The sequence below is a fragment of the Musca domestica genome, unplaced genomic scaffold (genome assembly GCF_030504385.1).
Source record: "Musca domestica strain aabys unplaced genomic scaffold, Musca_domestica.polishedcontigs.V.1.1 32, whole genome shotgun sequence".
Lineage (NCBI taxonomy): Eukaryota > Metazoa > Arthropoda > Insecta > Diptera > Muscidae > Musca > Musca domestica.
The window spans coordinates 7,750,290-7,765,264 of NW_026712311.1; the positions used below are offsets into that span (position 1 = coordinate 7,750,290).

The 14,975-nt window shown below is 37.1% G+C and overlaps 1 long non-coding RNA gene across 1 annotated transcript in view; it reads left to right on the top strand.

Moving 5' to 3' along the window:
* The window catches only part of LOC109614540 (uncharacterized), a 99,225-nt gene that overhangs the window by 12,892 nt on the left and 71,358 nt on the right, over positions 1-14,975 (top strand). Inside the window, exon 2 of the long non-coding RNA XR_002195602.2 lies at positions 3,885-3,922. This is a non-coding gene — a long non-coding RNA (uncharacterized LOC109614540). The remainder of the gene's footprint in view (positions 1-3,884; positions 3,923-14,975) is intronic.

Sequence of the window (14,975 nt, forward strand, 5' to 3'; positions counted from 1 at the left end):
TCGGACCCTCCTTCTGGTACCTCTCCCACAAAGGGTCAAAATTTTGAATATTCATGAACCTCATAAAACACAAAAATTACGTTCGATTCCATTCAGACTTGGCACATCTCAATATTTACATCGACCCAAGATCTGCTATAAAGATGCCACAGATCGGACCATTCCTTCTGTTACTTCCCCCACAAAGGGTCAACATTTTGAATAACAAAAACGAATATAAATTCTGAAACAAACATCCGGTTCTCTTCATATTTCACACATCCTGTTATTTCTACTAAAACAATATCTGCTGTGAAGTCCATCTTCATATATCGTTCCACACGCTGCCCGAATGTTGCTCATGTTTTGGCCCATTCCCGGCGAAACGCTTGCTTAATCTGATCGACCCTTTGGTATTTTTTAGTCCCAACCTTGCTTTCCAAAATACTCCAAACGCAATAGTCCAACGGATAGGAATCCGGAGATTTTGGTGGTCATTGTGCACTGGAAATGGAGCGAGGAACATCATTTTGTAACCATTCTTGGGTGGCGCATGCTGAGTGCGATGATGCAGGGTCCTGTTGGAATGTCCAAGGTCTGCGGTCAAAATGTTTGCTTGCCCAAGGCTTTAATACACCCTCCAGAATATTTCCGCTGTGATGGTCGTCATTTATTCTGATGCCACAGTCGATCAATACGAGCGGAGAGCGACCATCGGCTGTTATGACGGCCCACCCTATCACCATGGCCGGCGCTTGAGTTCCTGTGGCCAACCGAAGGTGCACATTTTCAGCTGACCTCTTTGACAAGTAAACACGATCATTTTGTTTGTTTACAAACAGCTGGACAAAGAGTGTTTTCTCATCGGAGAAAAGCAAATTCATCAGTTCACCACTTTCGGTCAACCGAAGCAACTCTTTAGCTCTTTTGAGTCTATTTTCTTCCCGTTGCGGTGTAAGTTCTTGAATTTTTTGGAATTTCAATGGCTTTACCGAGCCCATTTTTATATTTGCCGAATGGAATATTGCGATATGTTCAGCTCACGAGCCATTTTTCGGCCACTGCGAAGCGGGTTTCGATCAAGTCGCTTCTTTACTTTCCGAACCATTTCTGCTGATGTTGCTATTTTCTTTCGTCCACTTCCTTGACGTCGGGCTACTCTACCAGTATCACGGTAACGAGCGATGGTACGAGATACAAAACATTTATTCACATTTAAATGCTGGAGTGCTCTAACGTTAGCCACTTGTGGTTTTGAATTCCATCACGAATAACTTTTTTCTGGAAAATTCTCACCAAAATGCTTTTGTACGCTTGTAAACAATATAATGAGCTGTCACTGGAATAATTTTAACAGCTGTCGGACGAGTGGCTTAGAAATGACAGCAGTCTGAAGTTGGTTGCAGTTTTTTCATCTCACCCTGTACTTTCGACTTCGAACAATCCCGTTTAAATGGAGTTTTTACCCATTTTTTAAAAAAGGACCAAAAGGACCACTTTGTTGTCTTGTTTGAGGGTTAAAATTTTGGTCCAGAATAGTTCTCGTATTTTTATCTGCAATATTGCCGAAGACGCTACATACCTAAAATGAATAGGAATCGAATAATTAGACGAAAATTTCCAAAATATGTGTGAAAGAGGGGGACCTAGCCCCTCACTATTCAGGCTGTTTTGCGATGCAAACGCCGATACCCGTGTCTTCTTTTTTAGCTCTGCATATACTTACAATCTGCTGAATTTTTCCCGTATTTTTTTTTTTTTTGCTCAGTGTTACCATTTGAAGACTTTTATATTTTTACTCTTTCCGAAAGACATTTTGATTGAAATCTATGTGCAGATTCTAGATAACATCATCATCCTTGACCCTACATTTCGCTGGTCCACAAATTTTACTCATTTGTATTCAATATAAAACAATTGATATATAATAAAATAAATTCTCCACCGCATAATGTAGTGTACAGCAAACACAGAACCGACAACCCCAACATCATCTACACTAGACATTACAATCAATAAATTAAATTTATATAGTTGCAGGATGGCGGGTGGAGGAAAAGAGAACAAAACTTTTAATTCAATTTCAATTCAAACCGTCTCTTAATAATTCAAATACTTTATGTGCCAGTGTCGTCGTCGTCTGTTCATATCTTTGGAACGGCGGAACCCCAATGTTAGCTGCTGGGTAGCAGCCGTGTTGATTTACTTACCTGTCGTCTGGCTTGACGCCACACACACGTACACCTGAACACACACACATATCCACATATGCTGCCATATGTCAATTTTCTGGGTGTAGGAAGGAGAGGAGGAGGGGGAGTGATTTTAATGTAAATATAAATTTTGTTATGGCGTTTATTTTCATTTCAATTTCATTTCACAGTGACAGTGTGGCAGGTAGGTGGATTGTAGTGGGGGAAATGGTGGTGTAACATATAAGGATAATATTTAAAAATAGGTTTGAGTTCTCCGCCTCCCATCTAAGTGTATGGTGTTTACTTAACAAATTGTTTTAAAAATAATATTAGTTTGCATTTTTGTTATTGTTTTCTTACTGCTCTTGGGAGTATTTGATATTGGAGGAAAATAATGTTATTTAGAGAGGGATTATAATGACTAATATAAGACACTTTTGTGAAAATAAACCCCGATTTAAATACTCTATAATTTCTGGAAACTTAGTCTATAAAAGGATTTGGCGGTATATGGTATATAATATCAGGATATCCTTTTTAATTCTTTTTTTTTTAAATTTTCAATATAATTGTATTTGTAGTACCAAAATCTTGAATGAAGCCACTAGAGAAAGACTTTCAAGGAAAGCTTATCTTAAAAATCATTATACCCTCCACCATTCTATGGAGGGTATATTAGCTTTGTCATTCCGTTTGTAACTCTTCGCGATATTCATGATAGACCCTACAAAGTATATATATTCTGGATCAGCGTAAAATTCTAGGACGATTTAACGATATCCGTTTTGCGAATGTGTATATTTTGCCAGTAAATGGACCATGCCGGTCCACGTTTTCGTATAGTCCCCATATAACGGTTCCTACCCGTATTTCAATATATTGATGATTTCGGTGACATTATTCACGCAAATTGTTTAAAATTTGGTATTCGAAGTTTGTAATGGATACTACAGCGTATGCCTAAAAATTTCGTATGCAAGTTCACGTCTTCGTATAGCTCTCATGTAACGGTACCTCCCTATATTCGGTATTTTGATAATTTTAGCAACATTATTCACCCCAATTGTTAAAAATTTCGTAGTTGAAGTTCGTAATGGGTACTAAACCCAAAAAATAGCGTTTGTAAGTCCAGGTCTTCGTATAGGTCCAACATATCAGTACCGCCCGATATTCGGTATTTTAATGATTTTAGCGACTTAATTCACCCGAATCATTTTTATTTTAGTATTCGAAGATTGTAATGGGTACTACAGCCTATGCCTAAAAATTTTGTATGCAGGTCCACATCTTCGTATAGCCCCCATATGACGATACCTCCCAATATTCGGTATTTTGATGATTTAAGCTACATTATTCGCCGGAATTGTATCAAATTTCATATTTGAAGATCTAAATGGGTACTACAGCCTATGAAAAAAAAATTATGAAGCTACACGTCTTCGTGTATAAAGATATAACAATATTTTTCGCAATTTTTCAAGTTCCCTCCAAATGGTGGAGGGTATTAAAAGTTCGACCCGGTTTAACATGATCTGAAAAAATGTCACAGGGCATTTTTGAAGGACTTCTACCATTAGTTCTGTGAAATTGAACTTAAAGCTAAATGTTATTTTGATTACATACATTCGTTTATTCTGATGACAAAAATGTCCCCAGTTACCTGCCTTTTTTCCAATTTTTTTATTAAAATGTTTCTTTTTTCCTTTGCAGCTCGAATGGAAAAGGAGGGTGATATATAGACTTAAACGGTAAGTAAATTATTTTTTAACAAATTTTTTAGGCCTACGAAATAAAAAATAATTCCATGTTTGTCCTTTGAAAAACTTTCTTAAAATTGGACGTTTCTAACCTAGAAAGAAAGTTCTTAAAAACTAAATTCCGTATATAAAAAATATTCTTAAGAATCCTATTCGGTGTTTTAAAAATACTCTTGAAAAGCAACGTTTGGTCCTTGCAAAATTATCCTTAAAAAACAGCTTATGTCCCCGAAGGATATTCTTATAACTCCAGATTTTGTCCTCGAAAAAATACTCTTAATCAAGGTTGGTCCATTTAACATTACAACGAAAAATCCACGTTTGATACTTTAAGAAAAATTCTGAAAAATCCATGTTTTGTCCTTTAGATAATATATTGAAAAATCTATGTTTGGTCCTTTAAATAATATTTTGAAAAATCACGTTTATATATTCTGAAAATCCACTTTTAATCCTTGGAAGAAAATTCTTAAAAATCTACGTTTGGTCCTAGACAAAAATTTCCCATAAATCCATATTTGGTGCTTGAAAATCCATGTTTGTCGCTCCGATAGTCCTTAAACAATTATTGTTGATTTTAGTCGAAAAAATCTTACAATCCTTGAGAAATATTCACAAACAATCCTTGTTTGAAATACTTATAGCCCTTGACGAAAATTCTGAATAAATCCGAGTTTGTAGCTTTGATAGTCCTTGTTGAATATATAATTTAGAATCCACGTTTGAAGCTCTGCTAGTTCTTGAAAGTATTCCTTAAAAATCTAAGTTTATAGATCTAATGGACTTTGAAAAAATATTCAGAAAGTCTGTAGTCCCAAAGGTCCTTCGTAATATTAAAAAAATCCACATTTGCAGCTTTTATAGTTCTTGAAAATATCTTTAAAATCTCTATGTTTGAGCCTATGATGGCTCGGAAATTATTCTTAAAAAGTTTACGTTTCTAGGAAACTGTAATAAATATTTAAAAAAAAAAAACTTAGTTTCAGGCTCTGCAGGACTTGGAAATGATCCTAAAAAAACTTAGTTTCTAGCTCTGCAGGTCTTGGAAATGATCCTTGTTTGTATCTCTTAAAATAAACATTCTTGAAAGTATTCCTCAAAATCCAAATTTATAGATCTGATGGCCCTTGAAAAAATATTCAAAAAATCCACGTTTGTAGTACTAGAGGTCCTTCATAATATCTAAAAAATATCAAAGTTTTCTGCTTTTATAGTCCTTGAAAAAAATATACTTAAAAATCCATGCTTGAGCCTCTGATGGTCCTGAAAAAAACATTTTCTAAAAAGTGTACGTTTCTAAGGACCTCTAATGGAAATTTAAAACAAAAACTTAGTTTCTAGCTATGCAGGTCTTGGAAATGATCCTACTTTGTACCTCTCTTAAATCCAAATAATATATTTCAAAAAATCCAGATTTGCACCTCTATTGGTCCTGGACAAATTCTTTTAAGCAATCCACTTTTGGAGGTTTGAAGGTCCACGCTTGTAGCTTTCAAGATCAGTGAAAAATTAGTTTATAATGTCCCCTTTGTTGGTCTGATGGCAATACAAGAGAAATTGTAAAAATTCCACGTTTGTAGCTCCTAAGGTCCTTGGGAAAATATTTTCAAAATCCAAAATTTTTCAAATCTTTTCTTTATTTAAAAAAAAATTTTCCCAATTTTTTCTTCATTTAAAAAATAAAAAAACACCCATAAATAAGGTCCTTGACAAAATTACCTTCAGAAATCATATACTTGAAATTAAAATTAAGATATCCAGATTTGTGGTCCATTGGAAACACTAGCAAGTAAACTTCGTAAATATATCACATAGTCCAAATAAGAAATTGCATTACAACTCTTCGATACTTGAAAGAAATATTCCTCCCGATTTTAAGAAATGGGATTATGCAGCAGATCTTTGGATCATTTGATTAGTCAACAATAATTATTTTGAATTAAAAAAATTGCCCATGAAATGGTATGGAATTTCCCAGAATATTCCAAACATATCTGCCACCTGAGCATGTCCCCCTCCTCCACTACTGCCAGCTGTTGGGCTCGTAAAAAACAAAAGACATAAAGTTATTTGATAGACTTTTTTACGCCAGCAGGCGCAGACAAATCCATTCACAATTTTATTTTCAATCACGTTGCCAGTTTATCGATATGAGAATGTCCTGTGCCCTTATTTGACGGTGGCGGCGGTGGTATATTGGTAGAAATGTTGATACATTACTAGTGAGTGTGTGTGTATTCGCCAGGATATGCGATACTTGGCCTGGCCTGTAAAAAAACAACAAACTAGAACGTAAAAACAAAGAAACGGTTTTACTTACAGCCGACAGACACATAACAAAGTGCCAAAACCGTGTTACTGTCTGCCCGGGAGGAGGATGGGCACTGACGAACCGAAAATTTCACTTTCAATATTCGTTTAGTATTTTCGTGTTTTGTCGTTTCTCCAACATTTTCACAAATGTTTGTCCTTAGCTAACCTCCATTTCACCTACAAAAACAAAGACAAAAACGAGAAAGAATACCAAAAAAAAAAAAAAAAAAGTGAACGAAATTGAAAGCAACAGAACGAAGAAGGAAGAAGCAACTCCCCTTTAAACGCCTTTTAGCTTAGGAATGTTTGGAAGACCAAATATGTAATGCCGTGAGGTAAGGTAAGGGTGGTGAATAAATATCCACGAAAAAGAAGGAACACATAAAATCAATAAAAGCTCAATATAACTCAAAAGCAAAACGAAAAGAAAAAAATATTGAATAATACCAAATGGAGTAGGAATTTGTTACAAATAAATTGTATCGCCCACCCAACCCCCTCTACTTCAACTCCCAAGTTTTGGTATTTCCTTTTTGGTAAATCAGTATTATGGGTTTATGTAAGACAATTTCAAATTTGTTTATATCTCCCAGAAGTATCATAACAAGGACTTGTATTTTCCCGATAAAAATAATGGCTACAGTGAGGGGCATAACTTGGAAACTAGATTACTTAAATGAGAATTTATAGTCATTGAAAAATCAAATTTATGAAATGTGGAAGCAAATATTCAAGAGCATATTTTTATTGCTGTTGATATCTTTAATAAGGATCTGTTTGAGGTATGGATGTTCTAAATGAAATACGGTGTAATTATTTAGTCTTCGACAATTTTGGCACACTGGGAGCTAAAAATGCGTTTTTTGAAGAGACTATAAAAATGATTATTATTGTTTTTGGAAAGCATATTATTTAAAGATTCTAGGAGAGTCATCGTCTTCCAGAATTTGTTTCGACGCTTTACCCAAAGGATTTTTGGAGATATAATCGAAATTTTTCACAATATTTTGCAAGGAACAGTTAGCGAGGAAGGGAATATATCGAAATTGTCTCGATTCTAAATTTATTATTATTGTTCTCTATAAAGATAATTCACATAAATTTGATGCCGTCATTGACATTGGATCCTTTCTATTAAATCATTTTTTGGCAATTTTTTATTATCCCCTCTTTGTTGCTGTTGTTTTTTTTTGTTTTACAACACCACTTTGGTCAGGAGCATCAATATCCGCTGTCCAATTTGCGTTTCATGCTCCCCTCCCCCTATGGGATTTATTACCATAATGATGTGTGTGTTTATATCTGCTCTGCCCTGCCAACCAAAAATAATCCTTTTCGGATTGAAGGGATTGTAACCTTTTTTTCTTTCTCTCTCCTCCTCCACATAATGCAACCAAAAATAAGCTTATTTTCATTATTGAGTGGAGCGACGACGTGTTGCTACTTTCGAATACGAGCCAGAGGGCGAAGAGTTTCTCGAATATGTTTGAGTTTATTTATAAAATTGTGGATATCTTTTTATGTTGCTCTCTAAGAATGTTTATTTACCCCATTTAAAATTCGGGAGAAGTGGGTGTGGGAAGGGTTTAGAAAAAAAAAACGAGGCAGAGGCAAGGGATTTGGGAAAAGGCAAAGAATGTGGGAACCTCCATTATTTCGAGGAAAAGTTTCAGTTAGGACACTTATTCCTGAGAAGAGTCATTCAGGATAAATATTTGAACATTCGTGTTGTAAAGACCATTTTTTCGGCGATAATGAGTCAGAATTACTATCTTCATTTTTTTTCAATTATGGGCGAGAATAAATTTTCATGATTTTTCCTTGATATATTGGTTCTGACTGATTGACCTTTTCTCAAATACAATGGTCCTGATCGGCCCTTATCTCAAAGGTAATGGTACTGACTGGGGGTTATCTCAGAGATAAAGGTCCTGAAACACCTTTATCTCAGGGATAATGTCTCAAAGATAGGGCTCATCGGGTCTAATTTCAAAGATAATGCTCCTGCCTAGTCCTTATCTCAGGGATAATCATCCTGACTCACCCTTATCTCTGAGATAATCATACTGACTAGCCCTTAACTTGGAGAAAATAGTTCTAACTGACCCCTATCTCCGAGATAATGATCCTGACTAGTCCTTATCTCCGAGATAATGGTCCTGAATGGTCTTTGTCTGTTATATAATAGTCTTGACTGGTCCGAGGTAATGGTCATGATTGGCCCTCATCTCCGAGATAATGCCCCTGACTGATCCTTATCTCTGAGATAATGCCCCTGACTGGCACTTATCTCCGAGATAATGCCCCTGACTGATCCTTATATCCGAGATAATGCCACTGACTGGCCCTTATCTCCGAGATAATACCAATGACTGGCCCTTATCTCCGAGATAATGCCCCTGACTGGTCCTTATATCCGAGATAATGCCCCTGACTGGCCCTTATCTCCGAGATAATGCCACTGACTGGCCCTTATCTTTGAGATGATGGGGCTGAACGACCCCTATCTTCGAGATAATGGTCGTTAATGGCCCTTATTTCCGGGATAATGGTCCTGACTGGCCCTTTTCTCTGGGACATTTATCCTGGCCGGCCCTTAACTCCGAGATATTGATTCTGACTGACCCCTATTTTCGAGATAATAGTCCTGACTGGCCCTTATCTCCGATGTAATGCTTCTGAATGACCCGATATAATGACTCCGAGATAATGCCCCTGAATGACCCTTATCTCCCAGATAATGACCCTGACAGGCCCTTATCTCCGAGGTAATGCCCCTGACTGGCCTTTATCTCCTAGATAATGCCACTGACTGGCTCTCATATCCGAGATAATGCACCTGACTGGCCCTTATCTCCGAGATAATGCCACTGACTGGCCCTTATCTTTGAGCTGATAGTGCTGAATGACCCTTATCTCCGAAATAATGGTCGTGAATGGCCCTTGTCTCCGAGATAATGCTCCTGACTGACCCCTATCTTCGAGATAATAGTCCTGACTGGCCCTTATTTTCGAGGTAATGGACTTGATTAGTCTTTATCTCAGAGATAATGATCCTGTCTGACCTTAATTTCCGAGATAAGGGTTCTGACTGGCCCTTTTTTTGCTTTTCCTTTCTTTAGAAATAGGATTCTTCCTGACTCTTATGTAAGAGATAAAGCTCTCAACAAAGGTTTCACCCAACTGAATTTTATATTAGAATAATTTCCTCTGATTGTCTTTTTACTTTGAAAAAATAGTACTGACTGGTCCTTATCTTGGATAAACTTTACAAACATATCTCCTGACTGGTATTTATTCTTGATAAGATCCTCCAGCCTTACACTTATTTCTCTAATTCTCGTATGTCATAACTTTGTACAAAACTCCCATTTCCTCTCATTTTTACACCACCCCTCGTATCTTCAACTTAAAATTCCAAATATCAGTACATCCTTTAATCAGCTCATGACTGGCAATACACGTGCATGGGATATTCATCACTCGTAAGCCGTTGGGTAGTTGACTGGAAGTTATCATTAGTATGGAAGGATGAATTTTGCTGGCGTCGTTGTTGTTGCTGTTGATGGTGTTGTTTCCGAACATTCATGAAAGGGTTGCAGCAGCTAGTCATTAAAGTTTGTTTTCCTTTATTTCTTTGTTGTCGTTTGGTTTTGTCGTCGTTGTTGTTGTTGTTTTTGTATATATTTTTGGTAATTTTCATAACTTGTTTTCACTTCCACAAAACTGAGTTCTGCCAAGCTGAAGTGAAGGATGACAAACAGCAGCAGCAACATCATCAACAACATTCTTTGGATCCAAGGATGCTTGCCAATGAATCCATTTCGTGTTTGGAGAAATGGCATGGCAGCCAGTCAGTCATCCAGCCAGTTGAATGCCACGTTCGTTCGCCCATTGCCTATCCTAGTTCTGGGCTCTGGTATTAATTTAGATTATAAAAGTTATTTGGTGCGGAAATTGTTTGCTTGCCATTGCCTCATCCAAGTGGCGGAGCTGTATCTGTTTCTCTGTATCTTCTAAACATTGCGGTGTTTGTTTGGAAAATGCCAGATGTATGAAGGGAGAGGGGGACGGGGAACTCAGTGACAGTTGCTTGTAGCTGCCACTCAAAGTAGCACTCCACACCTGTTTGTCACCTGCGAGATTGGCAAACAGCAGATCAGCAGAATTTCTATTTTATTTCGGCATTGACAGGATATTCTATTTGTATCCGTTGATGATGAGGATGATGATGACGAGGGCCCGTTGTTTGTGACATTGGTCTGGCTGCTCCGGCTGACATGTGTCCTCCTCCAAGAACTGTTCGAGCTATAACATTTCTTTGTTGTTTAAAAATTCAGTCAGGTGTAAAGGAATATTGATTTATTTGCTAAAAATACAACATTTCACAAAAGGACACGTAACATTTAAAGAGAGAGGGAGACGGAGAATAAGAACATATCCAAGAAATTTGGTGTTTGATTAGTCAGCTGAAGTGAATACTTCAGTTTTCTTGGAATCATCCTTGTAAAGGGATGTGGGCAAAAGTTTAAATCCCTCAACTGAATCTTGAAATTGACTACCTTAATTGAAGCATTTTAAATCGGCTTCATGTGTGGCGAATTTTAAATTCATTTGTCGCCTTAAATTGTTTGAATATGCACAGCTGTAGAATTTTGCCATTCCTTGGCGTTGTGTATTTTGTCAGCATTTTGTGTCATTCCAACCTTGACATTCATCTCTGGCAAGAAACAATTTCTATTCATAAAGTATTACATCAAAATCATGAATAAGAAATGTGTTGACTTTGTTGCGGAACGCAAAAAATGGCACATTGTGTTTGAGGAGAAGACGGCCGTCAAGGACAGTTGTACCTAAATGTAACGGACCGAAAAAAACTGGTGACGATGACCAATATACGGAAATTTATGTTTCAATATGGAATTTTATAGGTGGGCTTGCCATGATTCTTAAAACGAAAGTAGGGGACAGTCAGGATTCTTGCTTAGAAATAAGTCCAATCGAGAAAAAAAAATACCAGTTACGACCTTTATCTCAAATATAGTGTAACGTAAGAGCTAATTAGGAACCTAACCCCAGAGATATAATCACTCAGAACTCTTGGTTCGATGTTAAGGATCTCAAAAGAAAAACTACTTCATTAATGATGGGCAACCAGTATTAGGATCAGTCAGGAACATTATCTCCGCTTCGAAGGCCAGTTGGAACAATTATATCCCAGATAAGGGCCAGTCAGGATCATTATCCCGGAAATAAGGGCCAGCCAAAACCATTTTTTTGGAGATAAGGGGCATTCACAACCATTATCTCGGAGATAAGGGATGTAATAAGAACTAGTCCGCTCTGTTCATTATGGAGTCAGTTGTAATCCTTTGTGAGTCAAAGGTAAGGTCCACTTGGGACCGATATTTCTGAGATGTCGCCTGTCATATCTAAAGTTAAGCCTGTGCCGTTGACTTTGATGTAAGGTTCAGCCAAGGCCATGATTTTGAAGATAACATCGATTCTTGGAGTAGTCAGATTCATCTTATCTCTAGGACAGGGGCTGCTAGGATTACGATCTCTCAGACAAGTTTATCTGAGATAATTATCTCTGATGCTAAGGCCAGTTATCGTTATTATCTCTAGGCTAAGGGTTAGTCTGGATCTTAATTGTTGTTGAAATATAAAGACCAGTCAGGGTCATTATATCTAAGGTTCAGATGGGAACTTAATCTCTGCTTAAATTTAGTCATATCTGAGAGAAGAGCCAGTAAGGGTCATAACCTCCGAGTTAGGATCCTTATCTCCGAGACAAAACCTAGTCAGGGCTATTATATCTAGGAAACATTTGTTTTGGAGATAATTTCAGACTGGGTTATTATCTCCATAATAAGGCCACGAATGCCTACTACCACTTGGAAAGTCTAGTCTGCAACTCTATCTTTGATATGAGTTTCAGTCAGGGCCATTATCACTGAGACAATATACAGTCAGTGTTATAATCTCAGATATAAGCAAGGAAATTATATCCGAGATAGGGGTGAATTAATGCCAATAGATAAAAGATGAGGGTCATTATCTCTGAGTTAAGGTAAATCAATGCCAAAAGATCCGAGATAAGGGTTATAATATGTGAGATTTGGGCCGGTATCTTCGAGATAGGCACCAGTTACTGTCAATATCTCTGAGATATGGTCAATTTCCGAGAGGGTCATTTTCAGTGAGATAATCACTAGTCAGGGTCATTTTTCCTATTAGGATCGGGGACGATAATTTTTCCCGAAAAAGACCCATTTGCTACTTTGAAATTTTCTACTCAGAACCTCTTCCTTCCTCTTATTGAGATTGGGACCAGTCTGAACCTTTATGGTGGCGTTTATCTTTGAGATAAGGTTCAGTAAGCCCGACATGGCCATTATATCCGAAATGAGGAACATTTTTCCTGCGATAAGGACCGATGAGGCCGGCTCAAAGTCTTCGTATATCTGAAAATGACCAATATGGACCTCTAACTCTTATAAAATTGACAGTCAGGGCATTACATTTTCCTCCAGGTCTGGAAGATTTGGGTTGGTTCGTTTCAGGGGTTCACATTAGTTTTTGATTCGGTTTTTTAAATTGTTTTCAGGCGGCTCAAACCGTGGTCTTGGTTCAGTTAAAATTTCAAAAAAAAAAAAAAAATCATAAAATTAGTCGCCATGGCTAGCCTCCATTAATTTTTATAGTAAAAATATATTAAGGTATAAATTCGGAGTTTGGTTCGGTTCAAGAGCTTATTTGAACAGTGTTCCGTTCATTTACATAAATAAGAGTTCGGTTTAAAACCAGTTTGCAGCACTTCTTTCTTTTCTAATCCAATCAGATCCATTATATCCGAGGTGAAAAGCATTATCTTGGGGTGAGGGTCCTTATTTCAATAATAAAAAAACGGCGAATCAAGAGCTATTCAAGGCTTTGTCTCAGAAATACGACCAATCAGGACCTCAATCTGTAAGAAAATGGCATCTCTTTGTAATTAAACTCAGTCTGGAACTTTACCCCAGAGATATGACACTTTCTTTAGAAGAAGATGCAGCAAGCTTCAATATTTGTTAAATAAATGGCGTGCCTTTAATTTGATTAAATTCATTTCTTTCAAATTTTATTTTTTTTAGTTGACCCTAAAAAATAAATTTCCAGCATCCCCTCGGCTATTTACCTAACATTGCTCCAACAACATTGAACAACAACAACAAGATTGACATCAACTACCAAACACCTGTAACACGTACTGCCATTTAAATAAGTAAATTAGAACAACATGTCAGAACACGTCAGTTCTGGCATTCGACCGACTCTCTTTGGGGATTGGCAGTGGATTGAGGATTACATGTCGTAAGTTAGTCAAAAGTAAGTGGTAAACATATAAACATTGCATTCACTTTGGAAAAACAGGCAGACAGACAGATATACCGCACATACGAAAGTTCAGCAGCAGCAGCAGCAGCTGGCTACTTTTAATAAAATGTCCATGGAAAGTAAAGCTGGTACAGCTTTAATTTACTTGATTTTGGGGGGAGGGTGGAAAGAATAGGAAAATTCACAGGACGGTAGGAAAAAACTATGTATCTTACTGTTGATACATGTTGCATGTTTCCTCTCTACGTCCCACTCCTTGGTATCTAGGACAAAGAGGAAAAACGTCAGCCTGGCAGATGTATTTGTTTGCTTACCTTTGCACAAAATGAGCCCAATGGCCGGGGGAACACAAGCATCCAGTATGTTCAGCTATATCTGCTCCTTGCCATTCGACTGTCGTTGTGCAGACGTGATAGATGTCATAAAAATCTCCAAAAAGCAGAAAAAAAAGCATAGAATGAAATGAAACCTTAGAAAACTTCAATTTGTTGCTATCGTTGTTTCCCTATTGTAGCGGAGGAAATAAAACAACAATAAAGTTGTTTCTTGGAATCGTCTAACAGATTTCTATCTTTCTCTCTGCTGATGATATGCTGTTCAATTCATGCTTCCCAAACCAGCCATCAAATAAATTGATTTCCAATTGTAATGGATGTTTTTTTTTGTTCTGTTTCTTTGCGATGGTGAGTGATATATTCTTATCATGAAATGATGCCCGTGAAGATAAATTGTAAAATATAAATGCAATGTGTTGGTGCGCAAGGGGTTAATTGAAAAATAGTTTTTTTTTAATATTAATGATTTTTACCATTTTTTTGGATAAATCAACGTATTTTTAAATTAATTTAAATTAAATTAACTAATTAAATTAATTCAACAGGAAAATGACACAATTTCCCGACGAGAACGAATAACCAGAGTGGCGGTTTCGGTAGGGAAACTGCATGGAAAATGCTGAATTGCACAAAAACTATGCTAGCTGCGTCATTGAGGCGGGTCTTAAATGAAAGGCCTCGAGGAGTACTTTCTGGCTATATATGCCTTATATTCCCAACTGATTTCAGATAATCGAATTTTTTCGATTTTCTAACCAAAGTGGCGGTTTCGGTAGGGAAACTGCATGGAAAAAGCTGAATTGCACAAAAACTATGCTAGCTGCGTCGTTGAGGCGGGTCTTAAATGAAAGGTCTCGAGGAGTACTTTCTGGCTATATATGACTTATATTCCCAACTGATTTCAGATAATCGAATTTTTTCGATTTTCTAACCAAAGTGGCGGTTTCGGTGGGGAAACTGCATGGAAAATGCTGAATTGCACAAAAACTATGCTAGCTGCGTCATTGAGGCGGGTC